This window comes from Kogia breviceps, chromosome 3, assembly GCF_026419965.1.
Source record: "Kogia breviceps isolate mKogBre1 chromosome 3, mKogBre1 haplotype 1, whole genome shotgun sequence".
NCBI lineage: Eukaryota > Metazoa > Chordata > Mammalia > Artiodactyla > Physeteridae > Kogia > Kogia breviceps.
In genome coordinates this window covers 112,420,827-112,434,359 of record NC_081312.1, presented here as the reverse complement: position 1 = coordinate 112,434,359, position 13,533 = coordinate 112,420,827, and the positions used below count along the sequence as shown (strand labels likewise).

Here is a 13,533-nt window from a genome sequence, read left to right as displayed (position 1 = left end):
GGAAGGCAGAGGCTCAGTGGGGCAGGCAGCTGCCCAAGCTGACAGTGGCAGCCCAGGTCAGTGTGAGGGCAACACGTAGGATAGGTGGCTTAAATGGGAACCCGTGAGAAGGCTGGGCGGAGAACAACCGTTATAGGCGTGCGCTAGAGTAATAATGGGGCTTCATCCATTTCGGGAAGGTAGTCACTGAGCCTCCCGACAGGCCCCTTCATCTGGGGGTCTGGGGCAGCGTGGAGCAAGGGTACTCTGGGAAGACCAGCATCTCCGGATGGGGACTGGGGATGGGGTGGAGTTTGGGGGTGGGGACGGGGTGCAGGCGCAGAGGCCGGTTCCCAGGCTCGCTGCTGCAGATGCTCTCCCCAAGGAGGAGGCGGACGCTGTAACTGGCTCTGGGGGCCCTCGAGCTGTTCTAAAAATAAAACAAACTGTCCAACTCAGGTGAGAGTCAAGACTGAAAAGAGAGAAAGCCCCCAAGAGCCCCAGGACATGGGCTATTGGGTGAAATAATTAAGAAAACCTGCCTGATCTCCCACGGAGACATAAATCATCCTGTGCAGCTAGGGACTGATACTCACTGCTGAGCTCCTAATTCTTCACAGCTGTCCCCGCGAGACACGACTGGGGGGGAGGGGAGAAGTGTGAAGCAGGAAAGGGGGATGGTGCCACAGAGGCACGGAGGGAAACAGAGAAAGGAAAAGTGAGACAGACAGAGACTCACAGCGTGAGACAGCAATGGAGAGCTCAAGAGGGAACCCACTGACTGAAGGGGATGTGAACACTGCGAATTGAGAGAATTAGGGAAATTAAGAGGATCTAGTGAGGTCTGGGTGTTCCTGGTCCAGGAGGCCTTGGCCTGGCGCTGGCCTGTAGCCCCCGTGAGCCTGGGCAGCACAAGGCAGGCTGGACAAGGAGGCCACAGACACCAGCCCAGATCTCATCTTCTCTTTTCCCTCCTAAAAGGGGACACATGGACAGTGTTCTCTGAGGCGGGCACAAGGCTGGGCTCTGGACAGGGCCTCACTGCCTGAGCTCCTCACACACCACCCTGCAGGTGAGGAGAGGGAAGTACATCCCCCAGGTGGGGAACCAGGCTGGGGAGGGTGCTGCAGGCAGGCCGGCCCGCTGCCCCAGGCCACCCCTTCCTGGAGACCTGAGAAATGCCCGTTTAAAAGCTAAAGACCAGGGCTTCCCTGGTGGCGCAGTGGTTGAGGGTCCGGCTGCCGATGCAGGGGACATGGGTTCGTGCCCCGGTCTGGGAAGATCCCACATGCCGCGGAGCGGCTGAGCCAGTGAGCCATGGCCACTGAGTCTGTGCGTCCAGAGCCTGTGCTCCGCTGCGGGAGAGGCCACAACAGTGAGAGGCCCGCGTACCGCAAAAAAAAAAAAACAAAAAAACAAAAAAACAAAAACAAACTAAAGGCCACTGTGGCCAAAACCCACCCCTGCCTCTGTCTGTGGGAGAGCCTCTCCTACCTGCCCTAAGGATCAGAGGGGAGTGAGATGCCTGCTCCCTGTTCCCCAGAACATCCCTGAGGGGAAACCTTTCACCCTGTTTTACAGATGAAGAGCATGAGGCTCAGAGGGGCTGAGCATCTTGGCCAAAGTCTCTCAGCTGGTGAGAAGAGAGACCAGAAAACCAGAAACTAGAGGGGCTTTTTTCTCCCCCTCCTTCCCTCCCCCAACTCCTTCCTTCCCTCTTCCATCTGCCTCCTCCTCCCTCCTCCATCCCACCTCCTGTCTTCCCTTCTTCACTCATCTGTGTCTCCCCTATTTATCTGTTGACTAAAGAGAGGAGAAGGCAGCAGAAGAATGCATGTGGGCCTGCTACCCTAAGGCTGATGAGAAAATCAGAACAAATGGACCAAACATCAGGAGAGCCTTCCTGACCCCCCCACCTCCTCCTGCCACAGCTTTTATCCTTGGGGAGGTGCCGGGCCACTGACAGCTCTGACTGTGCCCATCCAGCCCTGCAGAACCCAGGACTCAGGACCACCTGATTACTAGCCAGCCCTCCTGACTCACAGGGATGCCACTGTGCCTCCTCATTCCTTGGGAACATCACCATGCTGACCCACATGTCTGTGATGGGCTTCCATTTTGGAGAAGTCGCTTTAACTGAACTGCAATCATTTGAAATTCGCAGGAAGCAACCGAGGCACTAATGGGCAGCTATTTTTCATCTGCCCACTACAGGAGTCCCATTCTAAACTCTTCGAGGCTCAAATGGGGTTTCCATCTACTTACTGATTCTGCTCCAACCTCCATGATTAATGGGGAAATCTTTGCACTTCTCCCCATTCATTGGCTACAGGTGACCAGGTCAGGTATAAACATGGAATACTGGCTGGACCAATCAGAAGCTTCCCCAGGACTTTTTACTTGGGGCAGAGAGAGCCTCAGTCTGGCTCCTGGCCAGAAGCTGGGAGGTGTGTGGGGAAAAGCTGCCCAGGGGTCACATGTCTGGCTCTGAGGAGGAGGGCTGTCTGAGAAAAATCAGCTAGCTTAGGAGAGGGAAGAGTCTTGGGGTGTCAGAGGCCTTGTTCTAGTTGTCCAACACAAAAGGATTAATTCTGATAAAAGGAGATTCAGTAAAGTAAAAATGACAATAAGGAAAAGGAAGCTTTTTAAACTTCTTCATGGGAAAACAATCATGAAATGAAATTACTGTGATGGAATTAATTCTAGGAAATACGTTCTTCTCTAAAAAACGAATATTGAAACACTTTCAGCTAATAGTTTTATCTTCATAAACAGAGTCAAAAGCCCATTGAGATGGTGGATTCAAACCATTTTCGTCTTGTTCCTTCCTCCCCCACTCCCCTATCTGCCCTTTCTTACATACGCTTCATATGAAAATAGCACATTATTCCTAACTTTTATTTTTAAGCAATCCCTTAAGTGAATCCCTTGGCAACTCAAAGATACCTTGTTTCAAAAGTAATCAAAAGTAGTCAAATTGCAACTACTTAATATCCAAGATTTTGAAACAACTCACATGCCCATGAGGAGATGCATGGATAAAAAAGATGTGAGATATATATATATATATACACAATGGGATATTATTCAGCCACAAGAAAGGATGATATCCTGCCATTTTTGACAACATGGATGGACCCTGAGCACATTATGCTAAGTGAGATGAGTCAGAGAAAGACAAATACTATATGATATCACTTATATGTGGAATCTAAAAAGGTCAAACCTATAAAAAATTTAAAAAGCAAAACAGAGAGTAAAATGGTGATTACCAGGGGATAGGGAGTGGGAAGATAAGATCGATGGGTACAAACTTGTAATGAGTACTAAATAAACCATGGAAATCTAATGTACAGTGGATTGGCCACTGTACATTAGACAATATAGACAATAATTTTGTACTATAAATATGTAATGTGATAAATATCATTACAAAACCAAATTACAATATATAAATGCATCAAAGTAGCATGCTGTACACTTTAAATTTACACATTACATGTCAAGTTTATATAATAAAAAAAAAATACTTTATGTTTCCAATCTCACCCCTTCATTTTCCTCACACTGTTCAGTTTCCCGAGATTCTGTCCAATAAAAATAAGTCAGTTTCATCTTCATTATCATCACAGCTTGTCTCTCTGAAGATGAGACTGTGTCTCTTGCAGGACTAGTCTTTGCCAGGCCTTTCCCTCCCTGCTACATATGGCCCACCCCATGGGTGTACAACGCCAGGCAAGGAACTGGCTTGGTGTAGAGCAGGCACCTGGTTCTTTCCCTCATGGGTGGGCAGCATGGACATCTCTGACCACTCTGGCCCAGAGGACTGGGGTAGGTCAAGGTCAGAGGTGGCCTGGGTCAAAGTGAGATGTCTGAAGCAGCTGCCAGGCAAGAAGAGATGCAGGACAGTAACTTCCTCCAGGCAGCACAGGTCCCATTTGTCTCTGGTTGGCCGCTCCAAGGAACAGAGTGGTTCTGCAGCCACCTCCTTTTTCCTGAGTGTAAGGCCAGGGCACCAAGGACTCCAGATGCCAGCTTAGAGGTTAGAGGTCCTGCTTTCTATTTTTGCACTCTTTATTCAAGGTACAGATATTTTTGACATATAGTGCATTAGTATATACTTGTATATATTGTGAACTGATCACTTCAATAGGTCTAGTTAACATCCATCACCACACATAGTTACAAAATTTGTTTTTCTTGTGATGAAACTTTTAAGGTTTACTATCTTAGCAAGTTTCAAGTATACAATACAATATTATTAACCATAGTTCCCATGCTGTACATTACATCCCCATTACTTATTTCCTGTATAGCTGGGATTTTGTACATTTTAACCTCCTTCACCCAACAAATGATGTTTAATAAGGGCACACAGTGGGCTAACTTGGCTTGCTGTCCTGGATTTAGAGAGGTGGAGGGGGAGGGGGAGGGAAGGTTGGGAGGGGACGAGGAGGAAAAGGAAGGGGAGGTAGGAAGAGAGGGAGGGAGGAGAAAGAAGCATATTACACAGAGCAGAACAGAGTGAAGCTCTGCCCTTATTAGTCAGGCTTTTACAGTGAAGATGCCCAGCCCCATCTGAAGACAAGTCATCTCAGAATTGGGAGAAGTTAGGCAGGACTGAGGCTCTGAAATGGGCTCCAAGCCCAGCAGACCTGGGAACCAGGAAGAGGCCCTGGGCCACCATCAGTCAATCATTGGGATAGCCAGGCCACGTGCTAGCAGGAACAGGGAGGCTGCATTCTCTGGGCACCCTGGGGCTGAGGACAGTGGGGAGGCATTGCTAGATCGGCAATGTGGAGTCGGCCACACCATCGATGCACCATTAGACATTAGACAACAGCATCCTGGAGCCAGCTCATTACCGCTCAAGGAGAATGCTGTGAAATTTTCAGAAATTTTGAAAGCTGCCTATTAAACACAGCTTTTATTAAAAATTGAATTGTAAACAATTAAATAGATTGTATCAGAAACAAAGATAATACTTAAAACTCATCAAACTCATGACTTCCTAATGACTCTATTTTACAATTGAGTTTATTTACATCTGTTTACAACTTACATGGTGCTTATATGGTGGAAATACCATGTCATGTGTGCTCTGCACATCTCTTCCCAACTCCAGGTTCAATCACGTCTAGTTGGCGGGAGTACGTACACCACAGACAAACACTACGAATCAGGGCACACCTCCTCTTCCCCCTGGAAGCATTGGCTGTGAATCACATGTCACATTTCAAGAATACTGGTTCCCTTTGGATTCATCACATTGCCTGTCCTATGGAAGGTGCTCAATAAGCAGCTCAAATTTATCAACGGGTATTTAATAAAAAGTAAAGCACAGTCAGGATTTATGGAGATTGTATCCCTCAAACGTTCTAGGACAGTTTCAATTCAAATACTCGTCCCTGTGATCAGAATAGGGGACCTAACTAGGTTTCAGAGCCGAAGTCAGAGTCGAAGAGGCCACTGCAAGGTTAATGGATAGTTTAAAGACTTTTCATTCTCTTTTCTCCATCCCCACAGCCCAATCTGTCTTTGTACATTAATTTCACTTTTAATCCCCCAAATTTAGGTCCTAGATACCTCAAATTACCTTCTTGTTTATAGACTTCAAGCTCTGATGTTGAAATCTTGAGGAGAAACAATCGGTCTCTTCCAGGGCCAGATCTGAAAATAAATTAATAATAATAGAACTCTCAAAACTTAAAACTCCATTGCCTAAAATAGGCAGCTCAGAGCTCAAAATTCAAATGACTCACAGACCATGCAGCTGGACCACGGTCCCCCCAAGCTAATTGAATTTTAAAAACACAAAGCTTAGAGATGCCTGGTCTCTCCAAGAAGCAGACTCACACTTCCTCTCCCCCAGGCGCTCTTGGCCACATGAGGCATATAAAAACCCCATTTGGAGAATCACTTGTTTCCCATGTGGCTCTTCAGTCAGTGTAATTTAAGAAACATAGAATTCATGCACCCAGATCTGGAAGTCACAATTGGGACACACCTGATAGGGAAGCTGGAGGATTGGAGGGGTGGTTTTCCTCTGTGCGTAAGCCCCTGAGCTGGCTCCTTGAGATTGAAAACACCTTCTGCAGAGAAAAGGTTGATATACACTTGGGGGAAAGTTGAGCCATAAATTCCAAAGGGGATCCCAGCCTGCAGTGCCATCAGGAGTTGGAGGGAGAAATCAGAAAGAAGGATGTCAATCCCAACCTCCATATGTTCTTTCTCTAAGTCTGTGAGTCTGCTTCTGTTTTGTTTGGGATTGACATGTACACACTCCTATATTTGAAATAGAGAACCAACAAGGACCTACTGTATAGCACAGTGAACTGTTCTCAATACTCTGTCATAACCTAAATGGGAAAAGAATTTGAGAAAGAATAGATACATGTATACGTATTATATAACTCAATCACTTTGCTGTATACCGGAAACTAACACAACATTGTTAATCAACTATACTCCAATATAAAATTTAAAAAAATGTTTAATGAAAAAAACATTTTTAAGTGTAAAAAAAAGAAGGAAGGATATGAATACGTTAACTGTGCTCCTCTCTGAGTGGTGGGGATGTAGGGATTTTAGTTTCCTTCTATACAGTTCTCTGAATTTTCCAAATCCTGTGTGATGAACAGATATGGCATTTCATTTATAATTGCAGTAGGGAACATTCTTTCAATCCATTCTGATTTTGATTGAGGTATCCACAAGCCCAGCAAAAGTGTATTCACTACCTGACTCTCCTGCAACTCAGCGGCCGTGTGGTCCAGATCTGGAGGAGAGACAGGTGACCAGCTTGGCCAGAGTGGCCCTCAGCCTGTTCTCCCTCCTCCTCCTCCTCGCTTGCAAAGTGAGTGAGAGCTGGGAGGAGCTCAGCTCCCTGCTTGTCAGCTGCTCCTCCCAAAACAGGGCCTGCCTTCACTGGACACAGCCACTGACCGTTTTGTTTCCCAAAGCAGAGAGAGTCTTCCTCCAAGATGAGCTTGGCTTCTACCTCTGGCCAAAAGGAAAAAAAGCTTTTGTGGCTTCTAGTTTCCAGCCCCTCCATTTCCAGGACTTCTGGGCCTGACAGCCCCCTAGATACACCTAATTAATGAAGGACAACCCAGCTGCTTGGTGTGGGCCTCCCAGGTCAGGGGCACAGATCTCCGGGGTCTATTCCATACCCTGTGTCAATCCATTCACTGAATCATTCATTCATTCCTTGACAAATGCCTCCGACCCAGGCAAGGTTCAGTGGGGACAAGACTGTGCATTCATGTAGAGATGCTAGCTAGTAAACAGATATAGATGTAGAAACCTCAGGTGATAAAAGTGCCATGAATAAAACTATAACAGAGCAGTGGGATGGGAGAGGCTGCCCTGCTAAGGTAGTCAGGCACAGGGCTGTGTCATTGCCCTGTCATAGATAAGCAGGGGTCTGATAAGAGTGAGGGGTGAGCAGTTTGTAAGCTTAGGGAAAAGACTTTAGGTAGCAGAAACAAAAGGACATGGGGTGGGAGGGTGAAGATGGGACGAAGTGAGAGTAGCATCGACATATATACACGATCCGCTCGGTGTTTTGCGATGACCTAGAGGGGTGGAATAGGGAGGATGGGACGGAGGCTCAAGAGGGAGGGGATATGGGGACATGTGTATGCATATGGCTGATTGGCTTTGTTGTGCAACAGAAACTAACACAGTACTGTGAAGTAATTATACTCCAACAAAGATCTATTAAAAAAATTTTTTTTTTAAATTCCTAAGGCCTGGAAGTGGAAATCAAATTGTGCAATATACCGGGCACTATTTTTTAGTGCTTTAAATATTTTACTTATTTAATCCTCACAGTGACTCTAGGAGAAAGGTGCTATTATTATGCCCATTTTATAAATGAAGAAATGGAAAACCAGAGAGGGTAAGTCATTTGCCTAAGGCCAGACAGCAAATCAACATCCTATCATTTTCTATTTTATGGATCCAAATACTGGTTTCAGGGATGATAAACATTCAACCCTTCTTCTGTAAAATCATAAGACTATATTTAGGTCTTTAATGTCTAGGAATATCTTATTAGTCTGTCATCTCTTTTGGAATAGATGATGGGATCAATTCTGTCATACCACTATTCTAAATATCCGGATGTAACTGACAAAACATAAGTTAATTATTTAATCCTACCAAAGCCCCTCAAATGTGTGGGCCTACTGGGGGACAGCCAGCTGGGAATTATGAAAGCTTGAGTCCTGGAATATGTTGAGGATGCAGGTTCTTGTCTTTTTTTAATTAACAGTTTTATTGAGATATAATTCACACACCACACCATTCACCCACTTAAAATGTACAATTCGATGGCTTTTAGTGTGTTCACAGGGTTGTGCCTCCATCACCACAATCAATTTTAGAACATTTTCATGACTACAAAAAGCCACTCTGTACCTGTTAGCAGTCACCCGCATCCCACCCCAGCAGTGGGAAACCACTAATCTACTTCCTGTCTCTGTGAATTTGCCTATTCTAGACACTTCATATAAATAGAATCATACAGTATTTGTCCCTTGTATCTGGCTTCTATCACTTGCCAAAATGTTTTCAAGGTTCATCCATATTGTAACGTGTATGAGTACTTCACTCCTTTTTATTGCTAAATAATATTCCATTATATGAATATACCACATTTTATTTATTCACTCATCAGTTGATGGATATTTAGGTTGTTTCCATTTTTTGGCTAGTGGGAATAATGCTGTTATGAGCATTCATGAACAAGTTTCTGAGTGGACATATGTTCTTCATTCTCCTGGGTGTATCCCTTGGAGTGGAATTGCTGGATCATATGGGAACTCCATGGTTAACCCACTGAGGAGCTAGGATGCAGCATTACTACTCTCAAGCCATTTCTCTCCACCAACTGCACTCATACCTGAAGAGTGTGTTTGAAACCAGGGGAGGGAGAGGGACGTTGGTTCTCATAAAATTTGTTCGGTCTATTCTGGTCATCTCCTTTAGACAGTCAGAAACATCTTTCTTAGAAAATTCTGGGGACTAAGTGTTCTAATTAATGACATTTTATTACTAAAGAATATTTTGGGGGGCTGGCATTGTTTTGCTTCTGCTTAAAGGGTAACTTCACACACACACACACACACACACACACACACACACACACACATCCCACCTCTGGGAGTCAGACCCTTGGAATTAGCCATTTGGCTTATTCTCAGAGGGAGGAGAGAGTCAGAATGTAAATAAGTGGATATTTTCCTTCATAAGCAAAGGCTAAGTAGCTATGCCCCCCTTCCCCGTGTCAAGGTGAATCCCCCCGTTGCCCCATTACTGCTAATGATCCATGAGAATGGCAAGGACACTCTGGCTGTCAGGGCCTGGTTATGGGTGCAGGGCTGACCAGAGCCTAGAAAAGCTCAGAACAGGGTCTGCCTTCCACCCCCTATCCCAGGTGTGTCCAGTCCACAGGGAGATGGGCTGAGGCCCCTCCAAGGAAGTAGAGGTCTGGCCAGGTGCTCCTCTCTCCCAAGTCAGTGCCACACTTAGATGTCGGCAGACTTGCAGGTGGGGAGTGCAACATCCTGACGTCTTCAGGGCCTGTGCAAAGATCCAGATGTTTGACGTTGACAGCCCCCAAACCTGGGTGATTGAATATGACACTTTTTTTTTACAGACTGTAGGCACAGCTGTCCAAAGGAAGCTTGTCTGTATTTGCTCCTTCTCTCCTGGATTGAGTGTGCTTTGAGTTCTGATTCAGCAATCTTTTCACAGCTCTTTCTTCCATTCTTATGCTGGGAAAAACCCAAGAGTCCCCCAACCCCTGTAAGAATGGGGGAGAGCTGGGGCCTGGCTAATTTGATGGAGCAGTGGGAAGGGGGGTGCAGATGAAATAGTGATATGGGAGGGGAGGCCCTGCACTGGATGGGGGTTCAATAGACAATCTTTGAGGTCAGTCTCCATTCTACGCTTTTAGGATTCTAAGACAAGTTCAGCAGACCCCACTCCTAGAACCCAGAAAGAGGTACTTCCTTAGGAGGCCTTAGAGGAGGCATGAGACACAGAGAGGATGAGGGCTGGAAGAGATCCCACAGGGGACCCTGCTTAGTCTCTTTTCTTCTCCCAAGTCATTCTTCTCCAGCCACCCAGCAACCTCAGCATCCCCTCTGACCCTCTGGGCAGACCATCTGCCTTTCCTGGGACACACCATGCTCTCTGCTGCCCTCCTCCCCTTCCTTGGCTGCCTGTGACTCTTCCTCATCCTTCTTGGCTCAGGCCCAATGTCCCCCTCCCTGCGGCCTTCCATGTGCTCCCAGGAGAGCAGTTGCCTTCTCTTCCATAAGCCTGGGAATGGGGCTGCACCTCCACAGCAACGTTCATCATCTAGTGTGTCCCCAGGACAGAGACAGGGACCATCCATCTCCACAGCTTCCTCCCCTGCCTGGAGACCAGAACAGGATAGCAACATGATAGCTCAGTGAAAGTTAGTCTGCATGAAATGAAGTGAGAAATCTGCCAGAGGACAAAAAGATGGTACCAGAGTCAGGCAGAAGGCACACATAGGAAGAGGGGAGAGAGGTCATCTCATGGCACTGGGGCTGCAAGTTGGGCACCTGCAATTTGGGAACATTTAGACCTGCATCCTCTGAGGTTTTTATTTTTTTAAAAAACATTAAAGTGTCAACTTTAAGAATCAGAAGATGGTACTTAAAAATCCAAATTTCTGGCATTGAGTAAAAAAAATCAGAGGATCCCAGCAGGAGAGGCCAGAGCTGGGCAGCGGCTGCCCCCTCAGCCGGGCTCAGCTTGACAGCCTTTTCCCTCAGTGGATCCTGAGCTAGGCCTGTGTGTCCCCTTCTATGCTGGGAGGTGTTGAGAAGGTTGTTGCCTTGAGAATGGGTGGACAGAAAAGAACCTTCCCCAGATTTGGCTTGGGGTCTGCCCGGGATTTTAAATCACACTCCAGAGCTGCCTTTAGCTTCCCCAAAGGAAAAGAGACCTCAGAGGGTGATTCAAAGCAGCCCCCGCAGCCCTGGTGCCTGAATCTCAGATTCTCTCGCAGCCTGGGGCTGCAGGAGCTCTGCATAGCATTTCTCGATGTTTCCCCTGTTTTCCAGAAAACCAGAGCAGGCGGCCTGCAGCAGTCCTCACAGGGGTGTGTGGAGGCTTGCCCAGCTTCCGGCATGGACCAGAGAAGCTCATCCCTCAGTTTTTACTTCCTGTTGATTTCTGTTCATTACAAGTCCATAGTTAAAAACATCAATAAAAGCAAGAAGCACAGACTGGGGGTGGGTGAAAGTGGGTGGAGGAGGTAGGGAGGAGGGAGGGAGGGTTCCAGAGGGAAACCAGGAAAGGTTGGGGTTGGAGGGTGACGATGTGCTCATTATTTTGATGGTGGTGACAGTTTCACGGAAGCCCACTTGAGTCTAAGTTATCAACTTGCACACTTGAAATGGGCACGGCTTGGTATATGTCAGTTATACCTCAATGAAACGGTTAAAAAAAAAAGCACCAACAGACGTTAGTTAAAAGGTGGTGGTTTGACATAGAAACATAAACCTCATTTGTGACTCCTGTTTGGACAGTGTCTTGAGCATTTGGGAGAGTGGGTCAGTAGGGAGAGAGGCCCAGGGCAGGGTTCAGAGGCCCAGGGGCCAGGGAGGGTCCTGGTACCCTCAGGTAATCCTGCCTTTTCCTCACATATACCCCCACTTCTCCCCCTCCTGGGGCTTCCTTCTCCCTGTCCCCTCAGAAGGGAGGGTCTTCCAAACCCTGGTGGGAGGAGGAATCCCCCAGCAGATCCTGGCTCCCAGAGGCCCTTCTCTGGAAGTGAAAGGCATGGGACCGTCACCCTCCCTCCTCTGCAGCCACCCATGTCCTATGAGAGCCGCCTGCCAGTGGTAGCCTGCTCACCACTGCAGCCTCTCCCAGGGGCTCAGGGCTCTGTTTTTGTCTTTGTTGAAACCCACAAAGTACAAATCAATAACAAGTGTCTACAGAACAACTAAAGAAATACAAATGAGCAGCCCTGTGCCAGTGACAGAAGTTCAACTCTATTGAGCACACTTTCTCTGCCCCCCTGCTCACCAGCCCCTCCAAAGGCCCGCAGGGCAGGCTGTGAACCAACGTGGGTGGTCGGCTTGCCCAGAGGCTCCTCCAGTCCGGTTCCTGTGGGCAGCCTGGGATTGCTGCTCTCCATCTCCCTAATGAACTCTGACGCTCCTGGAAAGCATTTGTTTGCATAAAACATAGCTAGGGGAGGAGTGGGTGAGTGGAGAAGGAGTGGCACTAGGCCTCTGGGGAAGGTGGGGACAATGCCCTTCAGGCAGATTTGCCCCTTCTGTGATGGTGCTGCTTGGGGAGACTGGGCTGGGCTGGGCTGCAAGGCATGCTGGGACCGCCACTGTGGGTGGCCACAGGCTAGAGACAGCTGATCTTACTGCAGGACATGCCTTTAGGGGAGGGGGCATCCATCCTGTGTCCAAAGAGGCTAGACGCCCTTGACTTTGTTCTGGCCACTTCAATGGTACTCAAGGGTTTGAGGGCTCCCAAAGGTGGAAGTGAGGGTGAGGAAGTATCAGCAGTCAGGCTGGGACAGCTCCTGGCTCCAAGTGGTCAGTATCCTAATCACAGGGTGAGACTGTAGGAAATGGGACAGCCCTTCGGGTCTTGGGGAGAAGAGGATGACCAGGGCCTGACAGAACATGGCCAAGGTGGCAGCATTCAGCACAGGAGATCTGGGTCCAGATGCAGATACTTTGGTCCTACCCTTGCTCTCAGGCCATCTGTCTCATCCGTGCACCCTAACCTCTCATCATCAAGCAGGCACATCACTCCCAGCCTGCCCTGCCCCCCTTCCTAGCACATCTCCTGTTTCCCCACATCTGGACTCATTTCTTCCTCCTGGACTTGACTCTGAGAATCACCTCTTAGCTTTGAATATTCACTGCCCTCATAGCCCACAAGGCAGCCAGTCCCAGGGGCTACTCAGGTGTGGTGTCAAACACCCAGTAGCCCAAATCAGCTCTGGACCTTGTCTTGTAGCAAGGATCATTCAGGTGATGCCCACAGCTCCGCTCAGGCCTACAGGTGAGACTAGATGAGAGACCAGTGGTGTGGACTGGACTGGTACCGCAGCCCAGAGCTGGCAGCTCACGAGCTCAGGATCCGGCCCACCCCAGGCACCTCTCTACCAGACAGTGCTAGGGGACCCCAGGGGGCCCCTGTCCTGCTCTGGATTAAGTCCAGAATTGGCAGTGTTGGTTGAGCAGGGAGTTGGATAGAGCCTGTGGGAACGAGCCCCAGCGACCATTTGGTTACCTATTGCTTCATAGAGAACAACCTCCACTCATACATCGGGCAGCTACTGTTGGCTGTCAGCTGAGACCTTAGCTGGGACATCTCCATGTAGCCCCTTAATATACATGGGCTTCCTCACAGTATGGCAACCAGCTTCCAAGGACAAAGGGTCCCAAAAAGGAGCCTGGTGGAAGCTATCTTGCCTTTTATGACCATGCTTCCCAAGTCGTGCTGCATCATTTCTGCCTCCTTCTACTCATCAGAAGG

General features: G+C 47.9%; 1 pseudogene; it reads right to left on the bottom strand.

Annotated features, from left to right (window-relative positions):
- Window positions 1-208: 208 nt before the first annotated feature.
- Window positions 209-13,533, bottom strand: part of LOC136793894 (uncharacterized) — a 47,405-nt pseudogene continuing 34,080 nt past the window's right edge.